General features: G+C 40.7%; 1 protein-coding gene across 2 annotated transcripts in view; it reads right to left on the minus strand.

Annotated features, from left to right (window-relative positions):
* Positions 1–16,096, minus strand: part of LOC128690315 (ATP-sensitive inward rectifier potassium channel 12) — a 569,607-nt gene that overhangs the window by 296,169 nt on the left and 257,342 nt on the right. The gene's annotated exons all lie outside the window — the stretch shown is intronic.

Consider the following 16,096-nt stretch of genomic DNA (forward strand, 5'->3'; position numbering starts at 1 on the left):
ACAGCTGCGGGTGTGACGGACGAGTGTATCAGTCACAGCTGCGGGTGTGACGGACGAGTGTATCAGTCACAGCTGCGGGTGTGACTGACGCATGTATTTTATTCAGCAATCATCATTTGCACATCATCAATGTTGATGCTTCTTAATGACGTTCCCTTGAAGGTAAAGTACCGTGAAACTGATCTCATATCACGAACGAGAAGGTACGTAATGAATTGAGACAGTGAGGACACCAACTCACCTACACACTATTGAAGACTTTTTTCTACTTGTCTACGCACTCACTACACAGTTTTATGCATATTTCAGATGAGGAAAGTGAATACTATCTTTCACACTACTGTAATTAATTAACATTCAATTTTTTATTACACTTGCATACCACAAAGTCTAACCATACATTAGAGCGAAAAAAGTAATGTGAAGGACCTGGGAGTGATAATGTCAGAGGATCTCGCCTTTAAACATCACAATAATGTGTCTACTGCATCTGCTAGGAAAATGATAATTCTCTTCAAATCGCTTGTTCTCTCTAGGAAGGAATACGGCTATACAATAACTGCCCCTTCAAGGTAGGCGAAATTGCTAACCTGGAGAGTGTACAAAGAACTCTCCCGGCACACATAAGTACGATAAGGCACCTAAATTACTGGGAACGGCTGAAGTCCCTTGATTTGTATTCCCTGGAACGCATGCGAAAGTTACATGGTAATATACACTTGGAAAATCCTAGAGAGATTAGTACCAAATTTGCACACGAATATCACTCCCTATGAAAGGAAAAGACTCGGCAGGAGATGCAACATTCCCCCAATCACAAGCAGGGGCGCCACGCGTACATTGAGACACAACACAATAAGTGTCAGGGGCCCAGGACTGTTAAACTGCCTCTCACAGCCCTGCTGGTCAGTACCTGACCAGCAGGGCTGTGGTTCGTACGTCAGTTTGCGTGCGGCCAACAGTAACAGTCTGGTTGATCAGACCCTGATCCACCACGAGGCCTGGTCTCAGACCGGACCGCGGGGGCGCTGATCCCCGAAACCCTATCCAGGTATCTCCAGGTATAGTATGAGATATCTGGGAAGATAACATGCAAGATATCTGAGACAGGAAAAAACAATAAACTGAACCCGGTTGATACTGACTTACAGTATAAACCAGAGTTCAGCTTCAGCAGTAGCTAATACCGAGTACAGCTTCCACAAGGAGTATACGGAGCCGAGCTTCTCTAGGAAAGCTCAACCTCTTCTCCCAGAGGCAGGGTTTGGGAATCTCGGTCATAGAGCTGAGATGTCCAGACCAGAACTGTTTGAAAAATTAGCAGCCTGACACCGATCTTCATAAACAGAAACTGGAGACCCAGTTTTAATTATCACACTCTTGATCTAGGGAATTAGAGCTACACTCTGCTTTCTCGGATGAAACCACCAAGATCAATGCCTCTCAGATCAATATCTCTTAAATCAATTCCTGTTAGATCAAAACCTCTCAGATCAATATCTCTCAGATCCACACGCTACAGGGCACAGCACTGATCCGAAGATGACCTGCAGACCTATGGTACACACAATACGAGTCTGGGTGCCGGTCATTAGAACGACCACAGTCACAGGGTTGGGGCCGAGGCACACTCGGACTGGTAACAACCGTGTCTACCGCAATTGAAACACTTCACGACACGTCTCGGCCGTGAAGCAGGTGGTAGATTCTTACCATACATACATACATACATACATACATACATACATACATACATACATACATATATATATATATATATATATATATATATAATGTCGTGCCGAATAGGCAGAACTTGCGATCTTGGCTTAAATAGCAACGCTCATCTTGCCATATAGGACAAGCGAAAATTTGTGTATGCAATAATTTCGCCAAAATCATTCTGAACCTAACGAAAAAAATATATTTCACTGCGTTTGTTTAGTATTAAATTATTGTAAACAAATCTAAAATATATTTAGTTGGGTTAGGTTAAAATAAATTGCGCTTGTTATAATAAGGTTAGGTAAGTTTTCTAAGATTCTTTTGTTGCAAAATTAAAAATTTTTACATTATCATTAATGAAAAAAACATATCTTTAAACGTATAAGAGAAAATTTCAGAAAGGACTTAATTTTAAATGAGTTCTTGCTAATTGACCAGTTTTACATATTCGGCATGACATATATATATATATATATATATATATATATATAGATTTATATTAGTACGTGGGCGAGTACCACTGGGAGGTGACTCCTTGACAGTTGCAGCATACATAACTGTCCGTTGCACAGGTGCCGCTGCTACAGTGACTTGACAGACATCATTTGCTCGGTAAACCCTGTCTCTATCCGCAGGTGGCTTGAGTTCTTCAATAACCTCGTATGCACCCAAGATATCATGTCCTGGGTCGAGACCTAATTGATCACTAGAACGATGAGGAGAGGCAGGAGCATCTCTTCGCATGATGCCGGCGGCAATCATAGGAATGATGTCCTTGACTTGTATAAAGCTCTCCCCATTCACCCATTTGGCCAACTTGACCGCTTCCTCAAAATCTTTGGCCGACTGCTCAAACCTGCATATGCAGGTAAGCGGATTCTCATTCAAATCCTGTTTCTCGTTCTCCTCCGACGAAAGTATCGGCGGAACTCTTTCTTGAGCTCAGGCGGCATCTCAAGGCTGCCAACTCGCTTGAGACGAACGAAGTACCGAAAATGTAGACTGTAGGCCTACGTTTCACATACCTCCCACCAGAAAGAGTTGCTGGCCTAAGGCCTAGTTTCAAAAGTTCCCACCAGATGGCAGGCACCAAGGTAGACTCACACTGCTTCTCCTGTCTTACTTCGCACCCACCTGTCCATCTATCATGACCTCTACCGCTTGACTGACTCCTGGCTGCTCTCTAACTACGACCGGCCTGTGTACCTTTACAAGAATAAACCCGTCAACGATGTATACGTAACCTCCCAGCTACCCTTCTACCTATCCACGCTACCATTCTACAAGGAGACAGTTATTACAATCTCTCAATTCAGTCCCTTTCACATCAAAACCTCTCAGATCAATACCTTTCAGATCAATACCTCTCAAATCAATCCCTGATAAATCAAAACCTCTCAGATCAATACCACTCAGAACAAAACTTCGCAGATCAATACCACTCAGATAAAACCTCCCAGATCAATACTTCTTCGATCAATAGCTCTCAAATCAATCCCTGTTAGATCAAAGCCTCTCAGACTAATACCACTCAGACCAATGCCTCTCCGATCACTGCCTCTCAGATCAATACCTCTCAGATCAAAACCTCTCAGAACAATACTTCTCAAATCAATCCCTATTAGATCATCAATACCTCAGATCAACTCCTCTCAGATCACTGTTTAGCACGCTTCAGGCTATGAATTCTAACTGACTTCATTTAATAATATGAACTTTATTTTTAACTTTATGCCGCACCGCCGCACTGGCAACCTGTCACAATAAAACAGGTGTTTTCGAACGCATTATACCTCGTTAATAAAACAATCAACAGGTGTTTTCGAACGTACTGCACTTCGCTAACAGAACAATAAAACAAGTGTTTTCGAACGCATTATACCTCGTTAATAAAACAATCAACAGGTGTTTTCGAACGCACTGCACTTCGCTAACAGAACAATAAAACAAGTGTTTTCGAACGCATTGCACTTCGTTGATTTATGGCCAAACTAAATTTCCATGAAAAACACCAATATTAATTTTTTTCTGTTATTATTATCATTATATTTATGGAGAAACGCTAAACTCGTAGGAAAATTGGAGGGAAACAGGTTCGATCTGAAGGGGATGGTAGCTCCAATTTCTTGGACCAAGGTATTGGAGGTACTTTAAGGACTCCCTTTGAACGGTTATTCTAGTTTGGGATAGGTTAGATTTTGCTAGGTTAGGCTAAGTTTTGCTAGGTTATGTTATTATTAGCTAGATTAGATTGGGTTAGGTTAGGTTAAGTCATATTACATTTAGTTAGGGTTACGTTAGGCTGGGTTTAGCCAGGTTAGTTAGGTTATATTGAATTAGATTCGGTTAAGCTGGGTTTAGCTATGTTAGGTGAGCTTTGCTCACACCTCTACAACACAAATATCATCAAAGATTGGTTAAGTTATGCCATAAATTAAGGAAAGATCCTGGACTTCACCTCACGAAATAGACAAACGAATGCGATAGTAATTATGGACAAGGTAGATTACAGTGGAAAAATGAACATGTTATTAGAAGTCGGGGGAACTTACGCGCCCCTTAATATACACATTAGCATGAAAAATATTAATGGTGAGCTAGAGACGAGAAAACGTTGTCAATTAAGGATCGCTTAATACTGAGGTCGTGTCTCTTGAGGTTGAAAAAGACACTTATGTACAGTTCAGGACATTTATTTGAGGAAACGTTTCGCCACGAGTGACTTCTTTAGTCCTAATACAGAGATAACTAAGAACGAGAATTAGGACTGAAAAAGTCACTCGTGGCGAAATGTTTCCTCTAATAAATGCCCTGAACTGTAAATAAGTGTCTTTTTCAACCTCAAGAGACACGAACACAGTATTAAGCGATCCTTTACTGACAACGTTTCGCCCATACACTGGGATTTATCTGGTCACAAACTTGGGTCAAGAGGATGATACTATAGGTTGTATAAGTAGCATAGTGATGTGAAGAGTCAGGTGAAGTATACCGAAGTTCTGTATATGTAGGCTCATCCTCTTTTTCCTGGTATATCTGTTGTTAAATTAGACACATGGACTGATGAAGCCACTGTGTGGCGAAACGTTTCCTCAATAAAGATACCCAAGAGTTGCACATGTGTCTAATTTAACAACGTGTCGGTTCTTTGAACCATTCATCTACAGGTATATCTGTTTGTGACATGGGCGAAACGTTGTCAATAAAGGATAGCATTATACTGCATTTGTGCCTCTTTTTCCCCTCGTGTCGGTATTTTATACCATTTGTCTCCAACCTTAAGAGTACAGAGACTATTCCATCACTTACAGCATCACAGTTCTGCCAAGTAATTAAAGTCAAAAGTGACAAAGCGGAAGACAAATGAAGGTGAAGTAAAGTTACTGGGTAGATAAGATACAAGCAAGGGAGGTTATCAAGAGATAAAACAAATCTGATGCTCTAAAAATTAGTCAAGAAGCTCTTGGGACGAGAATAAATATAGCTCTTCCTACTTTCCTAATAACTCAGCTCTGTTAGACCGATGAAGTCATGACACGATTCTAAACAACTCATCTAACGGAGTGTTGGAACCCATGGCAAGCAATCCTAAAACTAGCAGTCGCAGTGTTATCCACTCTGCCTAATAAGATTCACCCAACTAGGTATATATATACGTATACTAGGAAGGTTGGCATGGACCCCACTGTGTTAATGCTGGTTTTTACAAACTTGTTTCGATTACAGTGCCAACTTTTCTCCTATTTTCTCAATCATGTACGAGTATATGCAGCAAAATCTAGTTGAGAACTTTTGTTCTAGGAAGTAATAGTTTCACAGTGACTTGGTGTTTTGAGTGCCACCTGTTTTCTTGTGTGTTAAGATTTTCAGAGGTCTTTGTTAATATATCAGATGTCTGCTACCGAGATAGGTGGAGGTGTAGTAAAGCACTCGTATGACTATTTTCGTAAAAATGAGGAACCATTGGAACACAAAACTGAACATAAAGTGAAAAAAATGGTACAGACCTCGTTCAAATACCAACTTTCGGTTGACTGACTTAATTTATCTCTCTTATAATAAGTTTTAAATCATTATACATGGCACAGGGACCTCTACCAAGTCATGTTTGATGCCAGTGCTGTTCTCTCTATAGTGGTTATTGTAGCCTTGTTCATGCTGTCAAGTCTGTTTGAGACCTTTCATTTGGAAAAGGGCTGTATATATTTGTATATCATTTAGTCATTAATTTTAGGCCTCCGGAGATAATGTCCCCACTATGTAGTCTGGGAAGTCCTCACAGTGAGGATTTTTTTCCTAAAACTTCTAGTGATTTCTGATTTATAGTCATGAAGCCTCTCCACTACTCTTCCTCTTTTATCTCACAATTTACAAACCTCGTTTTCTTTACCCCTTCCCTTCTTTCCTCGTAACTTGTAAGCCTCCTCTCTACCCTTCCTCTAGTTTCTCCTAATCAAGTTGCTGAAGAAAGTGGTATCTATCATATTATCTGTGTTCTCAATTATAATTGGTTGTTCTTCCTTGACTCTTCCCAGTTAAGGTGTTTATCTTGTTTGTTATCGAATAGGCATTTGTGCACATGATCTTAATGCTCATTTCTGTACAAGACCTAGCAGCTTGTGAGTCGAGCGTGTGTGTAATTATCTAAAGTTGCAGGAGAAGAGCTATGATCGTGGTGTCCCGTCTTCAATACTCTGTTCATTATATATTTTGTTTAAAATTATCAGCGGTTGTAGCACACTGAGTGTGTGTTTTAATTCTCTCCGTTGTATCAAGAGAAACAAACGTGCAGTCACGATATAATTATCACAACACCTGCATTACACGATGATGATTCCATTAGCAAAGATCAATTAGTCAATGAGGCACTCCCGGGGCGTCCTTTCCATTTTCCCCCGCTAGGCGATGTATGACTTTCTAACATTTCTTTTTTCTAACTTTATCCCCCCAAAAAGTTTCTTTTTACTAAAGCTTTCTCCACCCAGAAAGATTATTTTCTATAACTTTCTCCCATAAGTTTATTTTCCATAGCTTTCTTTCAAGAGCTCTTTTAAATAACTTTCTCCCAAAAGCTTTTCCATAACTTTCGCCTCAAAATTTTTTCTATGACTTTCTTTCCAAAATTTTTTATTTATATACGGCTCCTCAAAATATTTTCTACACCATTCTCTCCAAAAACTTTTCTATAATTTTCTTCCAATATAACTTTCATACGTTTTCTTCAAGTTTGCTTATAAAATTAAATATTAAATTCGTGGGAAGCACTAAGTTTAGTGTCTCCCACGGTGTCACTGGGAGGCTGGGTGGGAGAAGAATAATTAGGTTCATCTTATAAGGGAATGACAGCTCCAATTCGTCGGATCAAGAGCCATTCACCAGTATCCAAGCATCCCCCTTGAAGGCACTTGTCTAAAACTTTCTCAAGCATTTCTCTTCTAAAAATTTCTCCCACTAGTATTATAATAATATAATTATTGCTAGTACTAGTACGATTAGTTATAATAATAATAATAAAATAATAATAATAATAATATTATTATTATAACCATTATGGAGCAATAGACCTGTAGAAGTCATACTGTTGACAAATAATTGCTGTCATCTACTTTCCTGTCATGACACTTTCATTCAATCGCATTCTTACGGGGAACTTTCTGTAACAACTGTCGTTGTGTAATTTTCATAAATAACATTCTTACATGACACTTTCTATAATAGTTTCCAAAAATCTTTCACTAGTAACATTGATGAAGGAAGTTCTATCTATAACAGCTTTCACCGCGAAACTTCCGTCAATAACATTCTTGCAGGAAGCTTTTTATAACAGCTTTCACGGAGGAGACGGTGCGGCGGCTGCTTCAGTTTCCCTTCATCATTCGTTTTGGGGATTCTTTATTGATTTTTCCCCCACCAGCGCTCATATTTCTTCCCTGATGTATTGACGTTCGTGGTGTCTGTCACCTGTTGCGGTCCAGGGAATCTGGTCTTTCCCCTCTGCCTGGAGTTGAGTTTTGTGTTGTGTAGTGGCAGTAGTGGTTTTTGCTGTTGTTGTTGTTGCTGTTGTAATGTACATCTGTACAGTGATGTGTTTCTTTGGTGCTTAATTACTAAGAGGCTTTTTTGTCAGCCGCGGGGGTAATGACCGAACCATTTGTTGTAATAAAGTATAATATTTTCCCTATATTAACTATTTTTATTATTATGATACTGAGCTTTTGCAACTCTCCCTCTCCCCACTTTCTTCACCCTTTACCTCCCTTAACTTGCTCAGAGGGCAGTTGGTGTTTTACTGTCACCAGGAAGGATGAGGAGCAGTTGCTCTGTAACTAATGAATCCTCACATACAAATACCTCCTTATACAGTCAATGTCCGTTGTGGGAACTCTGTTTTGCGAGAGCCTTGGTGGTTTATACACTGTTATGTGTACGGACATGTGTCTTAGCAGTAATGTCCAGTGTGGCCTCTGTTGCTTTTTGCAAGTACATTATTGACTTTGCCTCTGGGAACAAGGGGTAACCTCTCTGTTGTTCAGGGTCCATAACACACCACACACAAACGCTGACCTTGTCTGGTGTTAACTCAACCTCAGAAAAAGGTTTGCTTCTGCATACTTAGAAGTGAATCAACTTAGTATCTGATAAGCTTTGTGAACTCTTGCCAATACTATGACTGAATGGATTTTTGCTTAGTATCTACATGCAGTATTGTGTAAAATTAGGTTAGATTAGACGGGCCGTGTGCTTGTGAGTTGCACACCTTGACACATGTGTGCCTCTTAAAGAACTTTGTGTAACATGCATTTCAAAACATTAGTCTGGTGTTGACATTGTTATTATTTACTGGTAGGTTAATTGTCTTCTGGTATATGGGTTGACAGATTTGTAATCAGGTATTACTTCAGTGCTGTGACTACTATTTCTCATTCAGACTGAAAATATATTTGAAGATGTTTATATTGAAGCTGATGAACCTTCAGTGGAATAACTGACGATATCCAGATTGGCCCACTGAAGTCCTCGAGGTAAGGCTGATAGAGTTGAACACTATGTATACATGTAATCCATCCTGTGTGATGGTAAATGACAGGAAAATATACCTAGTTTTCTTCCCACTATAACTATCATATAGAATAGGGTATCAATACATTGCTGATTTACTCATCTTTATCCTTAATAAAAAAATAAGTTAATATTACACTTACTGTGAAAAGAAATGAGAATTTCGGAATATAGCTGTGAGATGTTAGCTTACAACAGGTCCTGCTTTGGAAGCTGAGGCAAGCATATCTCACTGTGGTGGTGGTGGTGGTGTCTTGGGCCAAGACAGTGAATGTCAGTATTTTATCCTTGAAGCAGCTGTGTGGTCTTTGATGCCGAGTCTTGTGCCTCTACAGTGTATACTGGTAATAATAATAGAACCACGGTAGCATGTTCTTGACTCTCTCTACAGTCCGTGTCATTCTCTACCAGTCCGTGACACTCTCTACCAGTCCGTGACGCTCTCTACCAGAGACCGTGATGCTCTCTACCAGTCCGTGACGCTCTCTACCAGTCCGTGACGCTCTCTACCAGAGTCCGTGACGCTCTCTACCAGAGACCGTGACGCTCTCCAACAGTCCGTGACGCTCTCTACCAGTCCGTGGCAATCTCTATCAGTCCCTGGCACTCTCTACCAGTCCGTGATGCTCTCTACCAGTCCGTGACGCTCTCTACTATGATGTGTACTTCATTTAGTAGGGGTGCGAAGACGGTCCTCTCTCTCTCTCTCTCTCTCACACATACACAGGAGCTGAGTCTCGACCCCTGCAACCACAATTAGGTGTACACACACACACATTATATATATATATATATATATATATATATATATATATATATATATATATATATATATATATATATATAATATATATATATATAATATATATATGGGTGATGAATGTTGCAGCGAGGAGAAGGCTGGAGGCAGTGGAGATGTCATGTCTGAGGGCAATGTGTGGTGTGAATATAATGCAGAGAATTCGTAGTTTGGAAGTTAGGAGGAGGTGCGGGATTACAAAAACTGTAGTCCAGAGGGCTGAGGAAGGGTTGTTGAGGTGGTTCGGACATGTAGAGAGAATGGAGCGAAACAGAATGACTTCAAGAGTGTATCAGTCTGTAGTGGAAGGAAGGCGGGGTAGGGGTCGGCCTAGGAAAGGTTGGAGAGAGGGGGTAAAGGAGGTTTTGTGTGCGAGGGGCTTGGACTTCCAGCAGGCATGCGTGAGCGTGTTTGATAGGAGTGAATGGAGACAAATGGTTTTTAATACTTGACGTGCTGTTGGAGTGTGAGCAAAGTAACATTTATGAAGGGGTTCAGGGAAACCGGCAGGCCGGACTTGAGTCCTGGAGATGGGAAGTACAGTGCCTGCACTCTGAAGGAGGGGTGTTAATGTTGCAGTTTAAAAACTGTAGTGTAAAGCACCCTTCTGGCAAGACAGTGATGGAGTGAATGATGGTGAAAGTTTTTCTTTTTCGGGCCACCCTGCCTTGGTGGGAATCGGCCAGTGTGATAAAATATATATATATATATATATATATATATATATATATATATATATATATATATATATATATATATATATATATATATATATATATATATATATGAGAGAGAGAGAGAGAAAGAGATCTGAGCTTTTGGACATCTGACCGAGGCCTTCCGCTGGCTTACCGGTCCACCCCTTTAAAAATTATGGTTCATGCCTAAAACAATCCAGCTGGGACGGCCCCATTGTTGAAAAGGTTTATAACAACATGCTTATGTTTGCAACGTCCAACACGGAGACTGCCCGTCTCCAAGCTGTGAGTGCACATCATTTTTTCTAACAGTTACCATGTCGGCAATGGGTACACGCCTCCATCCACAGACCCTCCACACAGCAGTGGTTCTCCGCCTCAATGCCTCAATTCACACAGAATATACATGTACCTGTGGCGATGTGCACGCTCACCAATATGGTCTACAAGGTCTAAACTGCTCCAAAACCAAGGGCTGGGACACGAGACAGTGAAGCCAATAGCAAGAAGAGGAGTATCAAGAGGAGCCTCGCTTCAGCTGGGTGCCCGGCTGCGAGAGCCTCGATTCCTAGCATCCAGCAATTCTGAATCCTGCTAACTACCCTGACAAGATCAACATCTACCCCTGGAAGAACGGAAAACTCTTAGCATGGGACCATACCTGTATTTCGACTCTGGCTGACACCTACATCCGTCAAAGTGTTCGGCAACAGAGAAATGCTGCCGATCACAGGGAGAAGTACCACATATAATGATGCACAACCTTTACTGCTTACAATAATATATAAAAATTAGTGCCTATGATAATTAATGTATGTACAGTATATTAATATATGTTCAGTATGATAATACAGGTTTTTCTTTACGATATTCAGTTATTACAATGATTAACTAAGATAAGATGATGTAAGAGTATAACAATACACAAACCGGATCACACAGTTCTCAGCCACCCTAAGTGACCACATACTTTGTAACCGCTCTGAGAACATTAGTAAGTCATTTACTGCACCAGGAAAATCACTATGGAGCGGATAGGCCTACAAAGGACAATAAAAATGAGGCAAACTAGAAACTACAGTAAAGAAACACTGGTAAATAGGCTACACAATTGTGACTGGACAGTGATAACAAGTTGTACTGACGTAAATGATGCCTGGGAAAAATTCAAAACAATGTTCACTGCCATCCTTGATAATATTGCACCAGTTAAAGAGGTTAGGATTAATCGCTAAATGAATTCCAAAGGGTGAGGAACAGAGTGCAGAGGCTTATAAAAGGAGCAAAAACAAGGCACCATTACTCAAAAATTGATGAGTACAAGAATAATCTTAGAAAGCTCTGGCAACAATTAAAACAGTTGTGGTATAGCCATAAACCCGTAGACAGATCTAACATAGCACTAAATATCGATAATGAAATATAACACGAAGCAAGTAAAGTGGCAAATTGTTTTAATTCCTACTACACTTCTGTCGCATCAACACTAGTAAGTAAACTACCGGCTGCATCAAATACCTTTAACACAGATAAGATCCTCCCTAAGTTCCTAAAGATGGTGCCTCTGAATTGTCAATCCCCATTGCTCACATAATCAATTTGTCCATCACCACTAATACCGTACCGCAGGGGTTCAAGGAGATCAGAGTTACTCCCATCTTTAAGAAAAATAGTAGATCTGATGTCAGCAACTATACGCCTGTTAGTATAATATGCAAAATTCTAGAGGGCGGTGTACTGTCAAGTAGTTAAGTACCTTAATGACAACAACATTCTTCATAGTTACCAATCAGGCTTTAGGAGATCTTACTCAACCTACACCTCCCTAATTAATCTGATGGATTACATGAGAACTTAAATGTCGATAGGGAACCTCATAGGCATGGTAACCTTAGACCTGCAAAAGACTTTCGATACTGTCAACTGCCTCCCAGCATACATAAGGGGGATTACCAACAGACCCCTGGCAGTCTTCAAGCTGGCACTGGACAAGCACCTCAAGTCGGTTCCTGACCAGCCGGGCTGTGGCTCGTACGTTGGTTTCCGTGCAGCCAGCAGTAACAGCCTGGTTGATCAGGCTCTGATCCACCAGGAGGCCTGGTCACAGACCGGGCCGCGGGGGCGTTGACCCCTGGAACTCTCTCCAGGTAAACTCCAGGTATCGGCATAGGTTCCATAGACTGGTTTAAGTCCTATCCTAACAACAGGAAATAAATTTCAAAATCAACAAAACAGAATCAGAACCCCTGCCGATAGCATGTGAAGTTCCCCAAGGTAGCATTCTGGGTCACTTATTCCTATGTTATGTAAACGACATGCCCATCAGTGTCAAGTGCAAACTCCTACTGTATGTATGCGAATGACAGTGCTCTGTTAGTGTCAGGTAAAGACCCAAAAGATATAGCTAATGTAATAACACTGGAACTGGAGTCCCGCAGCAAACAGTAGACAACAAACTATCGTTACACCTCGGGAAAACGGAAGCCATACTCTTTGGTACGAAACATAAATTGTAAATGGTAAATAATTTTAATGTCCAGTGTAACGGGGAACCCATCACTTCAGTTTCCTCAGTAAAATACCTGAGAATCCCCTTTGACCCATGCATGTCAGGAGAATTGATAGGGAACAGTGTAGTAAAGAAAGCGAATGCCAGACTGAAGTTCCTCTATAGACAAGCACAGTGCCTACCTACTGAGGCTCGCAGGACCCTATGTCTAGCCCTTATACAATGTCATATAGACTACGCTTGCTCTTCATGGTACTGTGCCTTGACAAAAAAAATACTGAAAGACAGACTGCAAATCACCCAGAACAAACTAATAAGATTCATCCTGGACCTGGGTCCAAGAGAGCAGTTAGGCCACGATGAATTACAGCAACATGATATGCTGAATGTTGAAAACACAGTAAAACAACTAACTGAAGTTAAATCAAGTTTATAAAATTGCTCACAAACAGTATCCAGAATATCTTGCTGCTAATTTTGTCAAGGCTGAGAACCAAAGCAATCATAGTACTAGAGGGAGAGAGAACAACTTAGTAATACCCACAGCCAGTGACCAGACTTCAAACACCTTTTATTGTACAGCAATAAAGGAATGGAACAGACTGCCTGCACATGTCAAAGCCAGTCATACCATGAACCAGTTCAAGAAGAGAGCCAAAAGTTGCCTAATGAATGTAGCGACAGAAAGGGAGAATGATTTTTTATTTTTTAGCTAGCACACATGTAAATATAAATAACTCATTTTACCTTATTCCTAGTATATATCCTTTACAGTATAATAAGATATTATCTCCTTTATAGTATTATAATAAGGTATTAAAAGGACCCCAGTGGAAACTAGTCACTTTGTCTGACTTTTCTGGGTTATCCTAGGTTCTCTACACATATATTGCTATGTATGATAATCTACGTAACTATATTTGCGTATACCTGAATAAACTTACTAAGAATCGGCCGCCAGACCCAGATGCCACAACCAACTGAAGTAGTGTCGCTACTCACCACAAGGTGGCAGCGGCAGCTGGAATGCTGCCAAGTGACCACTACAGGAGGTCCAAGGAGTGTATCTAGTGTAGTAACTGACCAATGGATATCAACTGTACAATGGACAAAGACGCTGTTGACCGCTGCATGATAGGAATAACTACCATACCTTCCAGTGGAGTGAGTAATCACAGGTAGCATTAAGAAGCTATACTCTCCCCAGGCTCTCTCAATACTATTACTTCAGTGACAGAGCGTTTGGCTCACAACAGGACTCGGGTTTCATTCCCGGATGATTCGAGACGAAAGGGAATATCTCCTGTTGCCTGTGTTCAACCAGTAGTTAATGGGTACCTAAGCTTTCATCAACTGTTGTGGGTTGCATCCTTGGAAATGACACGAGAAGCCCAACATAAAATAAACCAATGCTTGGTTTATTGGATTATCCTGATTATTAGTTCTCCTGGATAGCAATAATATAAATGGTTTCCAATATGGTTCTTGCTAACGTTTACATTTAATATTTGGAGACTGTTCTACTGTCCTTCCTTCTGGCTTCGCTATAAAAATGATGTCTTTGCTCTTTGTCCACATGACACCAGTTACCTTACCTTTTCTAGGTGCCCTTAACAATCTTGCTTACCTTGTAAAGTTCATGTTATCTGGGACCTGCTGGCAATGCTCGTCATTCCGGGATGAAAAATTATAAACCGATTAATATTAATTTTTTTGTTGCTGTCTAAGTTCTCTTGCTCAGTAAATAAAACAAGTGTGCGCACATATGCATAAACATACACGAAATAGTAACGACTAGCGAAGAGGCGGTAACAGGAGCTATGAATCGACCCCTACAACCACAAATAGGTGAATACAGGACGCACAGAATCCAAATAATCTGTCTTTGGAGAGACAGTACAACGCTGAATGATCCATATTTATAATTTAAGTCGGGAAAGTCAACAGGCATATATAAAAACATTTCGAGTATGAGCAGGGCGCGCCAGCATGGCTCTCACTCATGAAGACCACTCCTGAAGGTGGACATGCCTCTGGCCAATTAGGAGACCCAGCAATAAGGTCTTAGGGGTTCCCGGGAGGTTTCTAAGAGGACCTCATCAGAGACTTCCATCCCCAAGGACAACTTCTTTATTCCAACACTATCCCTTCTACCCTCTACAGCAGATTCTTTCGTTAGAAAAATTTAGAATTGTTTTCTGTACGTCTTCTCGCTGTAGTTGCTGACATGTTGAGCTGGGCACAGCTGAGGGAGACGGAAGTTGTGGTCTCAGGAAAGGGAAGTGGGGTTGGCTGGAATGTTATTTTTAGCTTTCTCTCCTTGTTTCTGCCTCGTCCTGTGGAGAGCTCTGAGGGGAATTGCTTCATGCAGTGAGTCTTGATATTGCCTGAGGTCAGAAATGACGGTGCTTCTCATCCTCTCCCCTTTTCTCTTTCTCTGCCCCCTTCTCTCTTTCTCTCTCCCTCCCATTCCTCCCCACCTGCCACTACACATGCTGGAACACTAAATGATGCAACGACTACACACATGGTGGAATACTGCACGATGCAATGACTAGACGAATACTGAAGCACTGCATGATGCAACGACAAGACGCAGGATAAAACACTGCATGATACGACTTGGCGCAAGATGGAACACTGCACGAAGCAACGACTAAACGCACGATGGATCATTCTATAATACAATGACTACACGCATGATGGAACACTGCATGATGCAACGACTACACGCATGTTGAAATGAGACGGCTTAAACCTGGACTCCAAAAAAAAACAACTTTATAGTCTGCTAGAAGAGCCTTATAAATAAATTGCTTTCTAAGTCAAGTAAAACACACAGCAATACAAAAGTCTTTTAAAATAAATAGCCTAAAACAGAAAGTCTTCTAAATGGAAAACATTCTAAAATAAAAGGCTTACAAAATAATCTAGAGCCTTTTATATATATATATAGAGAGAGAGCATTAAAACAAAAGATCGAGATTTCAAAAAGCAAGCCTTCAAGGCGAGAGAGCCTTCCAAAATAAAGAGCCTTTTAAAAGAGCTTTCTGAAAATAAGGGAATGCCTTTTAAGAGACAGCCACAAAAAGAGAGACTTTATTTACATAAATGTAACAAAAACCCAAATTAAAACTATTCAACCACTCTTCACGTTCTTATTAAACCAACAGATACAGCATCCACTGACTTATCAGACCAACAGATACAGCATCCACTGACTTATCAGACTAACAGATACAGCATCCACTGACTTATCAGACTAACAGATACAGCATCCACTGACTTATCAGACCAACAGATACA

This window comes from Cherax quadricarinatus, chromosome 32 (assembly GCF_038502225.1).
Source record: "Cherax quadricarinatus isolate ZL_2023a chromosome 32, ASM3850222v1, whole genome shotgun sequence".
In the NCBI taxonomy this organism is placed as follows: Eukaryota; Metazoa; Arthropoda; class Malacostraca; order Decapoda; family Parastacidae; genus Cherax; species Cherax quadricarinatus.